At 42.9% G+C, this 21,568-nt stretch overlaps 1 long non-coding RNA gene across 6 annotated transcripts in view; it reads left to right on the forward strand.

Annotated features, from left to right (window-relative positions):
* Positions 1 to 21,568, forward strand: part of LOC138164913 (uncharacterized) — a 113,297-nt gene that overhangs the window by 25,770 nt on the left and 65,959 nt on the right. The window contains exon 3 of one of the 6 annotated variants that reach the window (XR_011169225.1): positions 6,983 to 7,076. The exons of the other annotated variants lie outside the window; for them this stretch is intronic. This is a non-coding gene — a long non-coding RNA (uncharacterized lncRNA). The remainder of the gene's footprint in view (positions 1 to 6,982; positions 7,077 to 21,568) is intronic. 6 annotated transcript variants of the gene reach the window in all.

Here is a 21,568-nt window from a genome sequence, read left to right on the forward strand (position 1 = left end):
GTAGGGGAGAGTCAACTGGCACAAGGATGAAGACAAGGAGAGAGGAGGCAGTGAGGGTTTCTGGAATTCTGCAAAGTGATATCAGAACCCCAAATTTCCTTAATCAGTAAGAATGGCTATCAGAAGAAAACAGAAAATGGGTGTCAAGCTGAAATTTAGGAGAGATAAAGGCCATTGAGTTACCATGGGAAGGAGATGGAAGAGCCCAGAAATGTCACCTTTCTTCAAGGACACTTTATGTATGACTGAGGCAAAAAAAGTGTTCAGAGTCCTAGTGCATAACAAGATGAGTCAACAGTGCAGCGCTCTCTCTCTCTCTCTCTCTCTGTCTCTCTCTTCCCCCCTCCCTCTTTCTCATTTCACTGGTGTCACAAATTTCTGAAAACTTCTTGCACTGATGCAGATAGGGAACTCATCCATAAATTATTATTAGTAATAAACAAATATCTACCATATGTCGGTTTATAGTCTAAGAGATTATCATCTGAGGGAGAGATGAGGAAAGAAGGAAAAAAAGGGAAAAAAGGAAGGAGGGTGAAGAAGAAAGGAAAGAGGGAGATGAGGAAGGAGGAAGAAAGTAGGGAGGAAGGAAGAGGAGAGAAAAGAAAAAAGGGAGAAAGGAAGGAGAGGAAGAAAGAAGGAGGGAGAGAGGGAGGGAATGAAGGAGGATGTTGGGTTACATACATAGTAGCAGAGTATAGACTTTAAGATGACCTTTAAAATTTGAGAACAGGGGACCTTTTAACCCCTTCTCAATTTCTATCACATAGATCACTGCCCCTTTTTCCTTTGTGTCAAACTTGGTTCTGCTGGTCTAGTTTAAATGTTCCCAGGATGACCTTTGTCAGTCCCCTCTGACTGTGAGAAGACACAAAAACCTGATGAAATGTTAGGAAACAAAGGAGAAAGTCTGCCATACAGTCCACAGACAAAAGAAGTCCCTCTTCTTTGGGACTCTGAAATTGGTTTTGCTGTTCCCAGGCTCCAGATGGTTAAATGATGAGAACTGGGCGATTGCTCCCCAAGGCAGATTGGGCTGTACGATTAATGCAGGATGTTCCTCATCTAGGTGTATCTGGCTTATGATCTGAATGGAATGACTGGGATATGGGATAGTAATGTCACCGGCATCACGAACACTGGAAGGTCACCTCCTTCTCTGCAGCTTAGAATATTGGCAGGTTAGGTGACTTGACCTGGGTCATACAACCTATGTGTATCCAAGGCAGAATTTGAACCAGGCCTTCCTATCTGCTCTGTCTTCCTTCCTATGTGTAAAGTATTGTACAAATAAGATACAATTATTATTAATGGATATGTAGAACATTTAGATATTATCTTTTCTCAATGAATAACTCTTAGAGTACCCAATTTAGAAAATGAAATTACCTCTATTACCAAGCTCGATAAATAGTCATTCTGCAAATGTGCATGACCATTTTTTTTCTGGGAGAAGAAATAAAGGAAGCTTCTAGTGTTTCTTTTACTGCCTTCTTCAGGGAGAGGGGGCTTTTCAGCTAGTATTTTTAAAGTGCTTACCATGTTCCAAGCACTGAGTCTTGGCGACACAAAGGGAGGCAAAAACCAGTCCCCGCTCTCACATTCCTGAGGGCCATTTCATCTGAAATTCTCTGCAAGATGGAGCTGTCCAGGATGAAGGCAGAAGCATGGCGCACAGCAGAAAAAGCCCTGTGTGCAAATGCCCTGTGTGCAAAATCACTTCTGATAGTACCTCTATGGCTGGGGTTCCAGGGAGCTGGGACAAAAGCTTGCGGGGCTCCCTTTGAGCTCCAGATCTCTGACCCTATGAGGAAAGGAGATGCATAGAAACCCTCTTGTGGGGGCACAGGAAGAGGCCGTGAGCCAACCTCTTTGTTGAATAGCCCTGTTAGAAAGTTCTTTGTTATATTGAACATGAATGCTACGGCTTCAAGTTAGTCTTGGGAAATATGTAACCCAGAAAGCAGCAGAACCATGATGTTTGTAGCCAAGGCCCTCAATGGAAAAAAGTTGGCCTCAACTAGAAGAAATACACCTCTTCCACACATGGGGTATCTACCTCTTTCCCCAGAACTCTTTTTCTTTCAAGAAAAGGGAAGCTTCAGAAAATAGTGATGATGACCATGGATATCATTTAGAGAAAGCTTTAAGGCTCAACAAAGAACTTTACTGACAATCTCATCTGAACCTTGGATCAATGAGGTAGCTATTGTGCATATTACTATGTCCATTGTACAGATAATGAAACTGAGCCTCAAAGGTCATTCAGAGCCATGATTCAAATGTTGATTTCCACAGGATCAATCATAGAATGAGAATGATGATGATGATGATCTGAAGGAAGGAAATAAGCATTTATGATGCACCTTTACTACATCGCCGACACTGTATACAATATTTTGCAAATATTATCTCAGTTGATCCTCCCAACCCTGGGAGGTAAGTGCTATTATCTCCTCTTTTTGCAGATGAGGAAACTGAGGTACAGAGAGGTTATGTGACTTACCCAGGGTCACATAACTAGTATCTGAGTCTTCCTCAGGTCTTCCTGACTCCTAGTCCAACAGCTATTCATTCCCTCACCTTACTTATCACAGGATCATGGACCCAGACCTGGAAGAGGCCTCAGAAACCATCTAGCCTAACCCTTTCATTCTACAGATGAGGACACTGAGGCCACCAAGGATGAGTGACTTGCCCAAGGTCACCCAGCTAGTAAGCATCTACATGCCAAGTCCAGAATCCCATCCCATACACTGTGTCTCAATGTCTCTCCCAGACAAGCAAGGATCTGTCTGTGAGTCCTACCAAGGGTCTGGGTCCTTGCTGTCTTCAGTCTATTCCATTCTCTTCCTTCTAATAATGCTGGCTATTTGCCATAATATCAATTATTGTTAACAGAGACAGTAATGATCTCAGCCCCACTTTTTCAATATTACATTTTAACAAACCAGAATTTGGAAATCTGACCAAGCTCACACACTTTGACATGCTGCATGTTAACATCAGGTTGCTCATAAATCCACCTTGTCTCCATCAGGTCACTTGGCTTTAAGACCTGTTAAGTAACCTTCTAATAACAATACAATAAATATTCACCCCGTGTAAGCAGAGTCCTGCTTTCTCCTGGAGGCCTGATAGCAAGATATTTTCCATAAAGAGAAAGTGAACTCCTTTCTTCCTCTTAGATTCAAGAGGCCAGACAGTAGAGGCGGGAGCTCTGTAGGTGTCAGAAAGAACTGGGGTTGATTAGAAAGGAGAAAAGAAGCCTGGGGGTGGGGTGGGGGTGGCTTCTAGTATTTGCAGGGCTATAATGTGGAGGAGGGGTTTGACTGGTTTAGCTTCAGAAAGCAAAGCTGGGAGAAATAAAAAGAAAGTGCAGAAAGGCAGAGTTAGGCTTGAAACTCTCACTACCTGATGAGGCTTGCTGTCCAACAGTGGCATGGGCTGTTTGGAGAGATTAGTGCTTCCCTTCTCTAGAGGTGTTTGAACAATGGTTGGGTGATCACTTATGAGGAATAGTTGTAGAAAGGAATCTTGTTCAGGTTTGGGCTCCCTCTGAGGACCCTTCTAACTTGGAGACTAAATCTGTGGTTCTGTGAATTCTGTTAGAATGTAGCCTCCTTGAGGGCAGGGACTGGTGTGTGTGTGCACGTGCGCGAGCCCCCTGCTTGCACACACTCATTTCTTTGTATCCGAAGTACCTAGGACAGTGCCTGGCACTTAATAGATGTTTAATAAATGCTTGTGACAGTCTTAGTGAATTCCAGCCCCTGACCCTCTCCTTATTATCTATGTGACACTGGAAAAATCAATTGACCTTTGAATTTCAATTTCCATGTGTTCAAGGGAGAAAGTGTTGGAAAAATCAGGATTCAACAGAACGTGAGCTGTATGTTACAAGACAGAAAGCATAGCACCACTTATCATTATTCCAATAATGATAATTATTTTATTAATTTTAATTTTTTAGTATTATTAATAAAAAAATAACAATTATTATAGCTGGCATTTCTATAGTGCTTTAAGGACTGGAAAGTGTTTTACAAATATAATCTCATTTGAGCTTCACCATGACCTACACACTCCATTTCATAGATGAGAAAACTGAGTTTGAGAGGCTGTGACTTGCCCAGGGCCACATATTTAGTGTCTGAGGCCAGACTGGCAACTCCTTACAAAAATTATATTAACAAAGGAATAAATTAAATGATAATACGTATGATGACTAGAGGCAGTGTATGTGAAGGCTAAAGAGCTGGTCTTGGCACCAGGAAGGCTCAGACTGATGTCCTTCCTGCCTCTGACATGGATGTGCTGGTTGCTTGAGTCTGGGCTTGCTACTTCATTTCTCAATGTGCCAGGCATCTCTCTAGGACAATAAGTTGGAGATCAGGTGCTGATAGAGACCAAGAAAGTCATAGTACTGATTTTTTAAAAAAGCACTTTGTCAGTCTGCTATTATCCTATAAATATTAATTGTTGGTATTATTACTACTAAATAACTGGTCCAGGAGGTGCAGGAGGGGAGAAAGTTTGACTAGCATCACAAAGAATTGGAAGAATGGTAATGTAGTCTTTTCAAGGCTTGAGGTCTTTGGCAGATTTTGCCAGCTAGTGAAAGTCTCCATTGAACCAGAGATCAGACTGCTGGAAGTGTTAGCCCTTCTGAACATAGCTTCTCTACAGAATAGGCAGAAAAAAAGTAGTACTGGTGGAATAGTTATCACAAAGCTCATGTACTTAACATGTGATGCCAATTTACTCTTAATTTACCCATAGTTCTAATAAAATAGGTTATCTGATCTTGCAATCCACCACTGATTAGCACTAACAAATTAGAAGGTGGGTGAGGCATGTCATCCAAGTAAGACTCTTCTTAAACATCAAAAAACACCAATTGACCTTTTGGGAGGAATAAAAAATTGATAAGGAATAGACACAGATTTTAAAATGCAGCCATCTAGGACTCCTTTCTAGAAGGGTAAGCAGTCCTATCAATGGCACTGCTAAATTGTAGCCCAGAATTAATGGTAATAATAGCAATTTACATTGCTATAGAGGGACAAGGTATTTCCTCATAACAATGAAGCAGGTACCTGAGATATTATTGTTCCCCTGAACAGGTGAGGAAAAATGAAACCTAGGAGGGGTGAAGTGACTTGTGACCATGGAAGCACAGATAGTATCTCATGGTACAATAATTGAGGTTAGTAATAATGGTGGGTTAATAGAACCTTGAGACAGCTAGGAGTCTAGAAGACCTGAGTTCCAGTTTGGCTTTAGACACTCACTGCTTGTATGACCCTTGGTAAGTCACTTCATCTCTGTTTGCCTCAGTTCCCACATCCTCATCTGTAGAATGAAAGGGTTAGGCTAGATGGTTTCTGAGACCTCTTCCATGTCTGGGTCCATGATCCTGTGATAAGTAAGGTGGAGGAATCAGGAAGACCCGAGTTCAAATTCTGCTTCAGGTACTAGCTATGTGACCCTGGGTAAGTAAAAGGGGCATAATAATAGCATGTGCCAGGGCTGTTGTGAGAATCAGATGGTTAGCACAGTCTATGGGACAAAGTAAGCACTATATAAATTTATATATAATATATATAAATATAAATAAATATATATTATATAAAATAAAATAAAATATAAGCACTATATAAAATAAATATTATTTCAAGTCATAACCCTTCAAAGAATTGAAGATAGCTACCATTTCCCCTTTTCCTCCAGTTTAGAAAGGAATGGGTGGACATTACAAAGAGGCAGCTTTAGGCTTGAAACAGGAGAAACCTTCCTAGCCATGAGAGCTATCCCAAAGAGGAATAGGCTGCCTGCAGAGGTGGAGGATATTTCCCTCATGGAGGTCATCAAGCAAAGGCTGGATAAGCACACATTCAGGCGTGGGTTTGACTCAATAGTAGGTATCTAAGGTTCCTGTGGTCTCCAGCATACACTCAGGATTTCAACCCTTGTCCTCTGACTTATGGCCAGTGTTCTACTCGTTGAACAACCCTGCCGTCATATCACGGTGTTGTATCTGTAGATAATCCAACTACCTTTTCCTTTGCATTTTTAGGCATTCACATTTAAATATAGCTCTGTCTGCTGTTCTGGAAATGTAAGTTTTCTTTTTAAAGGAAGACCTTTAACAGGAAAAGTTGGAAACCTTTTCAGTTTCCTGATGCCAGCTTATTCCTAGATTGGGAACACATAGTTTGCTCATCATGAAATTTCTTCCCTGCACTAGGAACTCCCATCTTTAAAACATTTTCTCTGGTTAAATGTTGGGTCTGTCAAGAACCACCCTGCCTGGCAGCTCCTGGCCGTGGATCTAGGAGTGAGTTAAATACCAAGGTCTAGGCTAAGAAAGATTTAAAGGCAAGAGGGAAGCAAAGAATGGGGGAGGTCTTGTATCTGGTAAAAGATCAGACCTGAATTTCAAGAACCTTTATCAACTGCTGCCTTCCTCTATCAATTTTTCATTAGGCAACTTTCTCCCCACCACCCAATCCCTCATTGAGTCTCCTCCTAGAAGGCTTCCTAGTAAAAAAACTCAAACAACCTAATAACTTCTGCAGTTCTCAGTCCTAACCCAGGGATATGACTATGCCATGGGAGACATCTTCCAGGAGGTGTACAAAGTTCTCCTCACAACTCTCTGAAGCAGGCAGTATCAGGACTATAATCACTTTACAGCAAGAGCAATGACCCTAGAAGGTTAATAGACTCGCTTACATTACAATGATGACTAATATTCATATAGTACCTGCTGTGTGCCAGGCCCTGTGCTAAGGGCTTTACAAATATCTCATCTGAACCTCACAACAACCCTGGGTGGAGGTGCTATTACAGGTAGGAGGTAAGTGCTATTAATACCCCCATTTTACAGGGGAGGAAACTGAGGTGAAGTGTTTTGCCAGGGGTCATGCAGCCAGTAAGTGTCTGAGGTCATATTTGAATTCATGTCTTCCTGATCTAGGTGCTGTATCCTCTGCGCAATCCAAGTGCCCGTCCATACGGCTAATAAGTATTAAAGCTGGGATTTGAACCTAGAGTTCTTGACTCCAAGTCCAGTGAGTGTTCATTTTATTCTGCCAAGCTGATATGCAATTTGCTACTATCTGGGAGGCACAGACAAGGGTGGGTAAAAAATATACCACCCTGGTTTTTGGAGTGGGGGTAGGGGAAGGGGAGGAAATGATGATGGTGGTAGTGGAGGGTTTGGCAAGCATGGAGAAGTTTGAGAGGGTCCCAGTGAGCCAGGATCTGGATTCATGAAAGAAAGAAAAATATACACCCCACTGCATCACCCCATCCACGCTTTGTATTCACTTTGATTTGGCAAGGGTATGGTGCCTGGAGCCAGAGGTGGTGCTGCCGGTGTGGGCTGAACCTCTCGAAGGGTCCCCATCCCCCATCTGACACTAGCAATCTATCAATTAGCATCTATTTAATTCTCACTATGTGCCGGTTCCCGTGCTAAGCAATGGGCATCCCTTGATTCTGGACTTTACATTGTAGTGGAGGTAACAGTATACTTATAACTAGACAGGGAGCGGCTTAAAGGTACCATGGGAGGGGAAGGCACTAGTAGTTGTGGGGCCAGGAAAAAATCTTCTGCAAAAGGTGAGATTTGAGCCAAGTCATGAAGAAAGCCAGAGAGGCTAGGGACTGGAGATGAGGAGGAACAAGCATTCCAGACATGAGGGGAAACCAATACAAAACACAGAGAGGGGAAATAGAGTTCCCAGGGAGGAACAGTCAATGGACAGCACAATTAGACTAGAGAGGCTATGCGGGGGAACAAAGTGAAAGAAGCCCAAAAGATGGGAAGGAGCCAGAGGGGAAGAGCTTTAAATGTCCAAAGAGGCTCTCTTTGATCCTGGAGGAAATGGGGAACTGCTAGAGATGACCAAATAGGAGGTTGACCTAGTCGCTTTGGTAGTCATGGGGAGCATGGATTGGAATGGGCAGAGACCAAAGCACTATGTGTAATAATGGATTTAAGTCGCTTTAAAATATGCCAAATGGTTTGTATAGAGAATCTCGTTTGAATCTCATGACCATGCTACAGGCATTGTCATCCCATCACAGATGAGGAAATCAAGGCTCAGAGAATTTGGGTGATTTGTCCAGGGCCATATGGTTAGTATCAGTGTAGGAATTTGAACCAAATTCCATACACTCCACCACACAAGGTCCTATGAGTTTATGATCTTGAGCTCTGAGTGGGAGCACCTGTAGGGTTTCTGTCCTAATGGAGACCCAGCAATGGTTATGAGAACACATAAGTAGCCAGGGAAGGGAATTGGAGACTTATAGCTGACACCCAAGCATCCTAGGAGCCCATTCCATTCCATTCCATCCAAATAATATTTCTTAACTGTCTGCTTTGTGTAGAACTTTATGTTAGATTTGAGGGGAGATACACATTTTATATAACACACAGTCCATCAATTCAATTCACAGGACCACAGATTTAGAATTAGAAGTATCTTTGAGATCACTGAGTCAAATCCCTTTATCTTATAGATGAAGAAATTGAGGATAAGAGATTTTAAGTGAGTTGATCAAGATTATAGAGGTAATGAATGACTGAGGTAGAATTTGAACCCAGGACCTTTGTAAATTCATGATTCTTTCCCTTGCATGGTGCTGCTTCAAAGATGAGAGATATTTGGACCAAAGGGCTGGAATGAAATGCTTTGCATTTGAAGTGGGGAGCTTTAGCTACCTGGGACATATTCACTTTTCCTTATTATTTTCTGAAGGTGTTAGGTAAAGGAGTTCCTACTCTCTTAGATACTTCACCAAAGGGCCTATGGAAAGTAAAAAAAGATGTCTTCTTGGGATGCTGTTCAGTCATTCCAGCCATGTCCAACTCTCTGTGAACCCATTTTGGGTTTTCTTGGCAGAGATACTGGAGAGGTTTGTCATTTCCTTCTTCAGCTCATTTTATAGATGAGGAAACTGAGACAAACAGGGTGAAGTGATTTGCTCAGGGTCACACAGCTAGCAAGTGTCTGAGGTCAGATTTGAACTCAGGAAGAGAAGTCTTCTTCACTGCAGGCCCAATGCTCTATCTGCTGCAGCGCCACCTAGCTGCCCCCTTGGAATAGATGGCATGGAACCATTATATGATTTGTAGAAGGGAGTCAATCAAAGCCTCCTTTTCCCAAGTCTCTCCCAAGGCTGGGCAATTCTGACATTCCAGGTGAGGCAGAGAGATCTTCCAGAGGAGGATTAGTTCCTACACCTTCTCCTTTGCTAAGAATAAGATAAAGAACTCAGAAAGATTTGATTCTACCAGGAGAGAAAGATGCAGGCTTCTATTTTGACAAGAACTATAGGCTCAGCTATTAGGAGCTGTGAGGGACTCTAAAAGGTTGGGATTCTGACTTTGCTGCTAGCCAACTGTTTAACCTTAGCATTTACACCTCATGAATTGGCAAGTGTTACAAATTTGGCCTTGATTTATTGTTTTGTGGATTGTCTAGACTTAAGAAAGTGGTGTAGAAAATGTAAATAATAATGCAGATTAAACTCAAGAGTGTATAGCCTTTTTGGAGAGACAGTTGTTAAACATTTACTACCATATCCATTATTTTAGACCAATCATTTAGCTACTCTCCATCTTGTCTCTTCCCCTCTCCTCTCTTCCCTCTAATGTTTTATTGATGAGTTGTTATTAAATGAGATAATCTGTCAAGTGCTTTGCCAACTTTATAGAAATCATGATAATAGCAAATACTTCTATATAATCTTAAGATTTGCAAAGCACTTTCTAAACGTTATCTCACTCGATCCTCACAACCACCCTGTGTGGTAGGTGCTATTACTATTCCCACTTTACAGATAAGGAAACTGAGGGACAGAGAGGTTAAGTGCCTTTCCTAGGGTCATGTAAATAATAAACATGTGAGACAGGATTCCAACTTACTTTAAGTGAGATCTTTTGTCCACTATGAGATCCAGCTGACTCTTATTATTATTAGCTAATGGCAGAAGCACTGGGGCTCTCAAGGGACCATCCTTATACCACATGGTCCTCATTAGGAATCTCAATAAATATTTGTGGATGAAAACCCCATGAACATTTTGGGGGAGACATGAATAGACAGACATAAATCAGAAATGGGTCTTTCCAACTGGGACATCCTTCAAAATATGGTCTTGTGACCAACTGAAAGAAGCCTCTTTTCACATGTGAGAAGTTGGATAAAATCAACAAAGATTCAGAAAATATCCAGTCTTAAAGAGAATCAGGGAATCCTCATGAGGAAAATCACAGCTAGAAGAGCATGGACAGAAATACTTTCAGTTTTGTTCCAGGCATCCCCCCAAATTAAAAAATTTAGAGTACCTCCTGATCATAGCAATTCTTTAGGACACTGGAATATAGCATCATTTTCACTTTTGCTTCATTTAATATCAGACCAACTTGTATTTGTAGCCAATATGCCAACCTTTGTTGAATTATTGCTGTCATCTATGAGAGCAGGTTCACAGACCTGGCTTTACTCTTCAATGGCTGTGTGACTTTGCCAAGCATCTTGCCCTCTCTGAGCCTTGATTTCCTCATCTGTAAAATGAGAAGGTTGACCTTTGAGGATTCTTTTAACTTGGTTCTCAGGATGCTGAATAGAACATCCTTAGGTTTCTTTCTTTTTAAAAAATGTTCATGCATAAATTGCTACCTTTTTGATGTTAAAATGACCTTTTGAAAGTCTCCTTTGCTCTCTGACCATTGTGTCATTTGAGGGAGGTTGTGTTTGCTCTGTTGCTCTTGGCCAAGGGCATGGCTAATGAGGAATTGGGAGATTCTCTGGGAATAGGAAATGAATTACAAGGGTGGGCTTTGGGATCATGACTCAAAGTGTGTATTCCTTGGAGTGCAGCCCAAGGTTTGGATGGAAGTAGCCAAAGGTACTTAGTCATGTGGAAAGAGAACTGGGTTTAACGTCACAAGACCTGCCTCCAGTTGGATCCAACAGAACAAATATTTCTTGTACGCTTGTGTGTGTGTGTGTGTGTGGGGGGGGGGCACCCATGCTAGGTAAAAGTGAAAGCCCTGCCTTCAGTGAACTGACATTCTACTGAGAGGTACAACAGCCAAACCAAAAAGACAATGCACGATATGAGTGGGGTGGGAGCACTTACAAGAAAGGGGAGCGTGAGAGACTTTGTGGAAATTTGGATGAAGCTAGGAATTCTAAAAGGACAAAGTCAGCAAGGAGCACAATGTAGATGGGGAACAGCCCAGACAAAGGTGGGAAGGAGGGAAACAGAAAGCTGAGGCTAGGGACAGCAAGTAGCCCAGTTTGTCAGGAATGGGGATATGTAGAGAATGTGAAATACTGAAAAGGTGGCTTAGAACCAGAATGTGAAAGGCTTTAAATGAAGTGTGCACTAGGAAGTTGTTTACTGATGCCCAACTCTTTGTAAACTGATTGGGGGTTTTCTTGGCAGAAATACTGGACTCTTCTGCAGCTCATTTTAGAGATGAGGAAACTGAGGCAAGCAGGGTTAAGTGACTTAGCCAGGGTCACACAGCTTGTTAGCGTCTGAGGCCAGATTTGAACTCATGAAATGGGGTCTTCCTGATTCTAAACCCAGTACCAGCTAGCTAGGTAGACTCAAGTCCAAATCCTGATTCTCCTCAGAATCACAAAGTCACACAATCTTATTGTTGGAAGGATGTTTATTTACAAGGACTGGTTGAACAGCGTCCCTGTTGTGGTCACCCAGCTTTTGCCTGAGGACCTCCATGCTGTGGCATGAGCATAGCCTAAGTAACCCCAGCTTGGAGAAGAGCAATAATGGCCAGAAGCGATAAAGAGTTTCAGGTTTGCACTTTACATATAGAGGCTGCCTTTCCAGTTCCTCCAGCTGATCTTTGTTTGGAATGAACTTGAGGCCCTCCACTATCTCAATTGCCTTCCTCTCCATGGTCTCCAGTTTGTTCATGTGAACTGATCAGCTTCCTCAGTTTGCTTTCTGGGTGACTCACTTCATCCCTGTGAATGTCAGTTTCCTCACCTAACAGGGTTGTTGTGAGGATCAAATGACATAGTGTTTGTAGTGTTTAGCACTGTGCCTGGCACATAGTAGGTGCAATAAAAATGTCTACCCTCTCTTTCCTTCCTCCCCCAAACTCTGGTGCTCGGAACTGAACACAATACTCCAGATGTACTTGGTCCTGGAAAGTAAGCTTCTCTTAATGTTTCCCCAGGTCACACTGGCTTTTCTGAGGGAAAAAATCATACCGTTGTTTTCTACTTGCAGTCCACTGAAACCTCCAGATCTTTATCAGAGCAAGTACTGCCTAATCATGACTTCCCCACATTGCAATTGTGGAGTTTCTTAAAACCACACCCTATGTGTGAGCTCATTTCCTCACTTAATGCTTTCCTTTGGCCATTCCTTCTGCCTAGAGTTCAATTCAGCAAATGCTTTCTAAATGTCTGCTTATGTGCTAGGCCTTGTGTCTAGTGCCAGAGTCACAAAGACCAGAATGAAGAAATCCCTGCCCTCAGAGAGTTTACAGATTTACTGGGGAAATACAACATGTATAGCTCAGCTTCTTTTTTTTTCAGTTGTGTCTGACTCTCTGTGACTCCATTTGGGATTTCTTGACAAAGATACTGGAGTGGTTTGCCATTTCCTTCTCTGGCTCATTGTGCAAACGAGGAAACTGAAGCAAAGAGGGTTAAGTGAACTGCCCAGGGTCACATAGTTAGGAAGTATTGGAGGACAGATTTGAACTTGGGTCTTCTGGACTCCAGGCTTGGCACTCTATCCCACCTAACTGCTCCTGTGACATGTACACAGACATGTAAATAAAAAAATTTTTTTGAACAAAGGGACAGGACTAATGGAAGGGGAGAAGAGGAATGGATTTCCATAGGACTTACTGCCGAACCCACAAAAAGGCTACTTTCTTATTACTGTTGTGGACACTGGCAGCCTTCTAGTCACCTGGGTTCACAGCCTTGGGATCATCCTGAAACCCTCAGAGGCCCAGGCAACTGCCAGATCTTGTCATTTCTACCTTGAGAGCCTTTCTCGAATACCCCCCCCCCCTTCTCTCCAGTCACACATCTGACACCCTAGGTCAAACCCTCAAAGACCAATACAATGGCCTTCTGGTTGGTCTCCCTGCCTCAAATCACATCCTCCCTGCCCCACCCCCATCTAATTATTCCTTCATTCAGATCCCAAAGTGCAAGTTTGACCATGTTATCCTTTCCCTTAATATTTCCAGTGGCTTCCCAATACCACCAGGAGAAAAGAGAAAGTTCTCTGTTTGGTCTTTAAAGCCCTTTCCAGCCCAGCCCCTTCCTACATTCCTCATCTTCTTACATGCTTCTCCCCTCCATATAGTCTAAGATTCAGCCATGCTCACCTCCATGCCATTCCTTACACTTGGCAGAAGGGACAAAGCCCAAAAATGAAAGCATATGCTCTGAGAAACTATCTTTTGAGGTCCAGGTGGCAGGGGGTGGGGCAGCGAGGGGGTTGGGTCTAGGACTAGCAGTGATCCAGCCAAGGTCTATGTGCTTTGAACAGTCCCACTGAGAATCAGGAACCCACTTGAGATAGTGGGTAGGCTTATATGTATAGTGCCTGCCTACTCCCCTCCCCACCTATCCCAAGACTGCCTGAAATGATTAGGGCTGTGTTGTGTAATAGAAGGAGCAGTTTGGTGAGGGATGGGGCATTCATTGGTCAGAGAGCTTCTAAACCTCCTACAGTTTTCTAATGCCTACTCGCTCTCTTGGATTTGATTGGGTGGGGGACAAATACGCACCATTTTGTTATCTTTCCTTCTCAGCTAGGCTTCTATGGCAATGTGACTCATGTTGGCCACAACCTTCATCTACTTGCTTTGTGTTGCTGGTTTCTTCTGGATAGCATCCTTTTCATCAACCCCAAGGGGTGGGGGGAGGGTGAAAGGAAGAGGGGAACTGCATCATAACATCATCATTAATTGGATGGAGAGTGGAGGAGTGGATGGGGATGCGGAGAGAAAGAGAAGCAGAGAGAAAGGGAGAGACAGACCCAAGGAGACACTTTGCCCAATCCAATAGTTGCTGTTTGACCCTCTTCTAGGATCATATTGTTTATAGCTTGAAGGGGTCTTAGAGATTCACTATTGAATCCAAGACACATTTATTAATGTGTACACGGTTCTAGTTACTGGAGATACAGGTAGCTAACTTTCTACTGGGGAAACAAGCCATAAAAAATGAAAAACAAAGGCAAAGCAATTTGGCAGTTAAAGGGGGACACTTAACAATTGGGGGGATCAGGAAAGATGGTAAAACTAGAAGGAGATAGAATTAGAGCTGAGTATTGAAGGGAGCTAGGGATTCCAAAGGTAGAGGTGAGAAGGGAGGGCAGTCTATGCAAAGGTCTGAAGGTGGGAGATGACTTCTGTGTATGAGAAGGGGTAAATAGTCCAGTTTGGTCCAACCCTTCCCCTTTGTAAATGATGAACCCAAAGCCTAGAGGTCAAGCAACTTGTTTAAAGTTGAACCTGTAGGTGACTTTTTAGGATTTGAATTGGGGTCCTTGGACTCCTGAATCTTTTCTCTCTCCGACCTGGTCTGGGAGAAGTTTTCTCAATATCTTTTTTAGCTCGTTTGTGGAGAAACATCAGTCCACCTGGAGCTTGATCACAAGGTCTGGATGGGGGCCAGGAGATGGTAACAACGTGAACGGCAATAGGGTTAACAAGTCCTCTGTTATGACTGGGAACGTTTGCAGTCCTATAAATAACTCTATCAATATTGTGATGATGGTACTTTAAAGAGGTCTCTTTCACAAGTGTGGCATGTTGGAGAGAGCGCAGCTGCACTCATTAATTCTGAAGGGTTCCTTGCTCTCTGTACAACTTGCAGGTGTAACAATGGGACTGTTGACTGGGGGAAAGTTCAGATAGTGAGGAGATTAAGAAAAAGGGTAAGGAAACATTGTTGCTTTCTCTATTGTGTTTGACATAATGAAAACAAATGATAATAGCTTAATTGGAAATGAAAAAAAAAAGCAAAATATAACTTGCTTAGAGATTTCAGTTCCCTTGTGCAAACGGCTCCTTCCCCTCCACCCTTTTCCAAGAACTAGTATCATAATTGACAGCAGTATATCTTCTGATAATTAATTGCAGTAAATTATCACTTGGCACAAAGAAGGCATAATTGTAATTAATTTGCAACCTTCCCAGCCTAACGCTGAATTGGAAATGGCATTGCCATCATTTTTCCAAGCTAGGAACTTGAGGGCGACCTTCACTGCCCTCCTGAGAGACACTTCCTCAACTGATGGCTAACATGGAGCCTCTGGTCTTTTCCTTGGGATGCTGGAGTCATCACCAGGGAATTTTCAGGATGAGGGCTTGATTCTGTCTTTTGTCTCGAAGCTTTTGTCTAGACTGTTTCACCAACCTTGGAATGCTCTCCTCCAGTTTTGCCCTTCAAGGCTCGGCTTATGGACTATCCCCTTCAGGAAGCCTCTTGAGTTATGGTAATAATAGCTAACATTTATATATTTCTTCAAGTTTTGTGTGTGTTATGCCATCATAACACAACAACCCTGTGACATAGGTGCTATTATTATCCTCATATTACAGATAAGGACGCTGAGATAATAGAGAAATTGTTCAAGGTCCCATAGCTAAGTAAGTGTGTGAGGTAGGATTAGAACTCCAAGTTCAGAGCTCTATGGTCTATACTGCCAAGGATGCACTCCTCCCTTACCCCTGACCTTTGGAATCTCTTGTTTTTTTTTAAAGTACATTTAGATGTCAGTTCCTAAAGGAAACTTTTCCCCTCCCTATACCATAATGGTTATTAACACTTTTCTCCTAGAAATTACTTTGTATTCACTCTTTATATTTTGTATTTTCTTATCAGCATTTATTGTTTTCTCTCAGCAGAATGTAAGCTCTTTGAGGGTAGGGATTAATATCCTTTTGTCTTTGCATCCCTCATTCTTGGCACATAGTAGGTGCTCAATAAGTCTTTGCTGAATTGAGTTGAATCAACCAAAACAGATGTGCTCATTCTCTCTCTAGCTCATGGACCTTGATTCCATTGAAATTCTCTCTTTTCTCATGAATTCCATCACTGACCTCATGAATATCTTTAGGGAGGTAATTATTAAGAATCTATCCAAGGGTACAGTCTCAGAGTGATTACAGTAGAGCAAGGTCCAGCCAAATTGGCCCACAATTAATTAGAAACAGAAGTTAGAAATAAAAACTCTTTTCACTGGATCCCGGGGAACTGTTTATATTCCATGGAAGCGTCTGTTAGAACAAATCATTAAGCTATAAAAGATTACATCTGGGCTAGAATGAAAGTCAAGCTGATTCATTAACCCAAATGGGGGCCGAGAGATTGCTAACATTGGCATTGCTGCTTGGTTGATCAAAGAATCAGGGAATACCGTAACTGGATGACCCCAACTGAAACAAGCTCCTCTCCATTTGGGAAATAGATCAACATGAAAGAACTAAAAAGATTCAGAGTTGCTTCTGTACACATGGCAGATGAATCAGGTCTCCCAGCTTTGGCCCGAGTATGGCCATGACAAGGTCATATCTAGGTGGTGTCATAGTGCACAGAGCACAAGAAGACTGTCTTTGTGAGTTCAAATCTGGACTCAAGACACTTAACTAGCTTTGTGACCCTGGGCAAGTCACTTACTCCTGTTTGCCTCAGTTTCCTCACCTGTAAAATGTGCTGGAGAAAGAAATGGCACATCGCTTCAGTATCTTTGCCAAGAAAACCCCAAATGGGGTCATGAAAAGTCAGACACAACTGAAATGATTGAACAATATGGTCATGAAAAGTGGAATGTGAAATATTTAGCCAGAACATAAAATGTGTTTTACCTCTGCAGGAGACCTTTTGGCTGGGTTCAGTTTGATAGTGATGATAGTAGCCAGCATTAACATAGCATTTTGAGATTTACAAATATTATCTCATTTTATTCTCACAACCACCCTGGGAGGCGGGTGCTGTTATTCTCCCATCTTGTGAATGAGAAACTAAGGCAGAGAGAGGTTGTAACTTGCTAAGGATTATAGCTGGTAAGTGCTGGAATCTGTATTTAAACTCTGATTCCAGGTCTACTGCGCCATCTGCCTGCTTATATGCCTACTCTGTATGAGGTGAATAGCAGCATGGTTAAGTGGGTAGACATCCAGTCTTGGAGCCAATAAGGCCTGGGTTCAAGTCTTGCCTCTGATACACATTAGCTATGTGACTGTGGGCAAGTCATTTCATGTACAGATTAGAAGTTACACATGGCATATCAGTAGAGGAAGCTTTCATATGAAGAATTCCCTGAAGTGATAAAAAGTGATAAAGGGATAAGACTATAAATATAAAGGGATATAAATATATAAATATAATATATAAATATATAAATATATAAAGGGATAAGATATAGGTCTGGACTCCCCTCACCCCACCCACCTTCAACAACACAAACAAAAGAGGGGAAGGCATTGTGTCTAACCTTTCCATTTTACAGATGAGGAAAATAAGACCCACAGAGGTTGAATGACTTGAGGTTGAGTCCAGCGTCATCCAGGTAGTAAGCATCTACATGCCAAGTCCAGAATCCTGTCCAGTACATTGTGCCTCAGGCCTCCAGACCTCTCCTCTCCTCTCCACTCCTCTCCTCTCCTCTCCTCTCCTCCTCTCCCTCACTTTCTCTTTTTTTCTCTCTACATACACACCCCTACTTCTCTCTTTTCTTGAAATTACTTTGTATCCTTTTTATCTATGAGATATTTACTTCTTTTCAGTGGCTACATTGTGGCACAACAATAGAATGGAAATTCCCTGAGGAAAGGGGCTAGTTTGGGGACTTAGTATCCCAAGCACTTCACGCAGGGCCTGCCTGGCATATGAAGATGAACCCTGTTCTGTGTATAGACTGAAGAAAACTGAATTTGCAGCCAGGGACCCTCCTTACTGCTGCTCTGCCAATGACTGAAGAGCTGACCTATCAAGGGCATCTTTTCTGAGATGGAACAAATAAACCAGTCTGGGTCCATGGCCTTTCCCTTACAAAAGAAAGGCCAACAACCAAGCCCTTACAGTTGGGTTGAATGCTGTCTGGTGGGGACCAAGCCCACATCATCAAACATGTAGCACCAAAGACTTCATGTTGAACTCAAAAGGCCCATGTTTTGTTCACAAATCATTCAGTCACACAGCCCAAAGTTTGACTCCATGGAAAGAGGACTAGATTTTTCTTCAATAGAGCCTGCAGCGAATTTCAGGATTTTTGGGTGAGTAGTGACTTTCTGTGCCTTGGTTTCCTCATCTGTAAAATGAGATTAGACTAGATGTCCTCTGAGGCTCCTTCCAGCTCTATAAAGTCAGGGAGTAGGACCAGATGGTCTGTGAGGCCCACTCTAGCTCTCAGTCCATGATTCCATGATGAGGCAGAAGGATGCCTACTTCAGTATGGTTCAATGTGGGTGAACCTTAGGATTTGGGATTACTTGGCTGATGACAACATCCAGACTTTCCAAACAAGAGAGACAGGACTTCCGCAGACACATGGGGACAGGGAGTTCTGGATGCTGATACCTGGTGATGGCGGCGGGTCCCCGAGGTAAGTTGGTGTGATAGACTTCTGTGTACGCCCTAAACACACAGAATTCTCTCTCCTCTTTAGGATGCAAGCTCCTTGAAAGCCGCGACTTGTGTTTTATCTCTCTCTTGCTATCCCTAGTGCTTAGCATAATATAGTGCCTGGCATACAGTGGGTGCTTAATAAATGCTTTTTAATCATGATGAGGATGAGGATGATCAGTTACTCGGATACAGCTTGGCCTCATCATGGTTTATAACTGGAGTCCATGGATCTCCAAGGGTTGGTAACTGGATTTCAGTAGGTCCTAGTCCTTCCTGAACACTCCATACACCCCATCCTCCTCTTACCCATGACTCCAAGAAGCCGTAGCATTCTCAGTGGCCACAACCCAGTAAAGTCGTCTTAGCGTGACAGGCTAAACCAGGTTGAGGAAACCAGTGTCTACCCTGATCATGTGAAGACTTTCCCTGACAGAATGGATGAACAAGAATAATTTATTGCAACAACCATGAAGGAGACTGAAGCGGGCTCTGGGGAGGAGATTGGTTAGACATCAAAGATGTCAAGGCCATCCGGTGTATCCTGGGCCCTTGCCAGTCGTTCTGACTTTTGTCCTGTCACTGGACTTTGATGACTCAGGAAGAGAAGGTGAGGCTGATGGCCTTGCGCAGCTCTGCCTCACAAACCCCATTCACAAGCAGGTTAAGACATCACCCACGATGTCATTGGTTCTCTGTGAAAATGAAGGGGGACAGCAATAGATTTCAGGAGAGGGGAGGTCCATGAATGTGGGTGAGAAAAAGAAAGTTACATCTTCATTTTCTTTAATGTGTGATTTCTTTTGGAATTCTATGCATTTTATGTGACACATTTAAAACATAATTCTGAGGAAGGATCCATTCACTGCCCCCCGCCAGCTTCCAAAGGGGTCCAAAAAGGTTGAACACTCTTCAACAAGATGATTTCTGAGGCCCCTTTCCAAACTCTGAGTTATTAGGCATCTGTGACATTGGGCAAGGTGATGCAGTGAATAACAAGCCAGCCTTGAAACAATTAACACTAGTTCAAATTCCCCCTCTGACACACTCAGGCTGTGTGACCCTGAGCAAGTCACTCTCTTAGTGTTTCAGCCAATTACCTAAGTCTGTCTATCAGCTGTGGAGAAGGTGGAGACCTGTGTTGGTGGAATGAGCTTCCTCATTTGGGAGTTCCCTATATAGATTAAATCCCATGTCCTGTCCCTCTCCTCATCTCCAATGAGGGTTAATCTTTGCAATTTATAAGATCACTTCCAGTTCTGAATCTTGTGATACTCTGACCTGTCTGGTGAAATTCCTCCCTCCCAGGGCTGCTAGGAGGACCCAATGAGGTCAAATACTGACATCCATCTGCATGGAAACCATTGCCTAATGTCCTTGGAGCTCCAAGAGCCTGAATGGGCCAGGAGCTCTTGGGAGAACAGGAGGCACCTTTTGACTTGTGGTTAAAGGCTTTGTCAGGCATGAATTTGGGGATTCTCATCTCTGTTTCTTACTAGAGCTGCAATGTCCTGAAGATGTAAGGAAAAGAAATTAGCTAATGAGGAAAATCAATAAAATCAGATCTTTGGAGGCCTAGTCATTGGTCTGGAGCCATGGAAATCTCTGAGGTCTGATTTCACTTGCTTAGCCCTTGAATTCAGTGGTGATGTTGGTCCTCCTGCCCAGCCTCCTGAGATCTTTGGTTCAGGTCACAGTCATTTCTGTCCCCATCTTCACAGCACTGAAGACATGTGATAGGACTTCTGGCTGGCCTGCAGGGCCCTGGAAAAGCCATGTGGAACCAGTCTATTTAGAATTGAGCCTAGTCATTGGCACGTTTCATGCTTATGCAAAGAGAACACGCCAAAAATAATAAATTGGAACCCAGAAGCATAGGCCTAAAAGCTTGTGGGGACTTCAGTAGTCATAGACTCTAATCCCTCCATTTTACAGATGGGGAAACCGAGGCTGAGGAAGGTAATGTGATTTAGGGTCCTGAATCTAAGCCATCCAACCTGACCTCATTCCACAGAAGGGGAAACTGAGGCCCAGAGAAGGGAAGTGACTGAGACCATGAAGATCACACAAATAATCCTGGATCTAGAGTATTCCCTCTAGGACAACTGCCTCATTTTATAGTTAGAGTCCCAGGCCCAGAGAGGTTAAGAGTCTAGCCAGAAGTCACCTAGAGAGTAAATGGACGATATTAGAACTGGGAGGGACCTGAGTGTGGGATGAATTTAGAATCTGAGGACCTAGGTTTAAACTCTGGGTTTTCTGCTTACCGCTCAAGTGACGTTGGGCAAGTCACTTCCTGAACTCAGTCTTCTCATCTGTAAAATGAGGAGATTGAACCTTGATGGTCCTGAAGTTGTCTTTTGGCTCTCAGTCTATAACTCTGTTTAGGTGCTGATCAATTAGGGCGGCAATATAGTGATTAAGCACTGGGGGAGTGGGCTAGTCTGGCCGACTGCATTAGTTCTATTTGTTTAATGGCGGATTAAGTCATGTACCAGGAAGGCAGCAATGAACAGGGTGCTGGCTCTCCCAGTGAGAAACATAAGAGGAATCACGTACTCAAATCAGGGATTTAATTCTAGGTGATTCAGTAGATAAAGCTGACAGACTGCCAGGCCTGGAGTCAGAAAGACTCCTTTTTCTGAGGTCAAATCTGGCTGTGTGATCCTAGGCAAGTCATCTAGCCCTGTTCGCCTCAGTTTCCTCATCTGTAAAATGAGGAGATGGTAAACTACTCCAGTATCTTTGCCAAGAAAGCCCCAAATAAGGTAAAAAAGAGTTGGACACTACTGAAATGACTGAACAATAACAAATATGCTTCATTCTCCTTCCTTCCTTGCTTCCTTCCTTCCTTTCCTTCATTTCCTTCCTTCCTTCCTTCCTTCCTTCCTTCCTTCCTTCCTTCCTTC

The sequence above is a fragment of the Petaurus breviceps genome, unplaced genomic scaffold (assembly GCF_028583685.1).
Source record: "Petaurus breviceps papuanus isolate PSGF00001 unplaced genomic scaffold, PetGlider_PUasm1.0 207, whole genome shotgun sequence".
Classification (NCBI taxonomy): domain Eukaryota; kingdom Metazoa; phylum Chordata; class Mammalia; order Diprotodontia; family Petauridae; genus Petaurus; species Petaurus breviceps.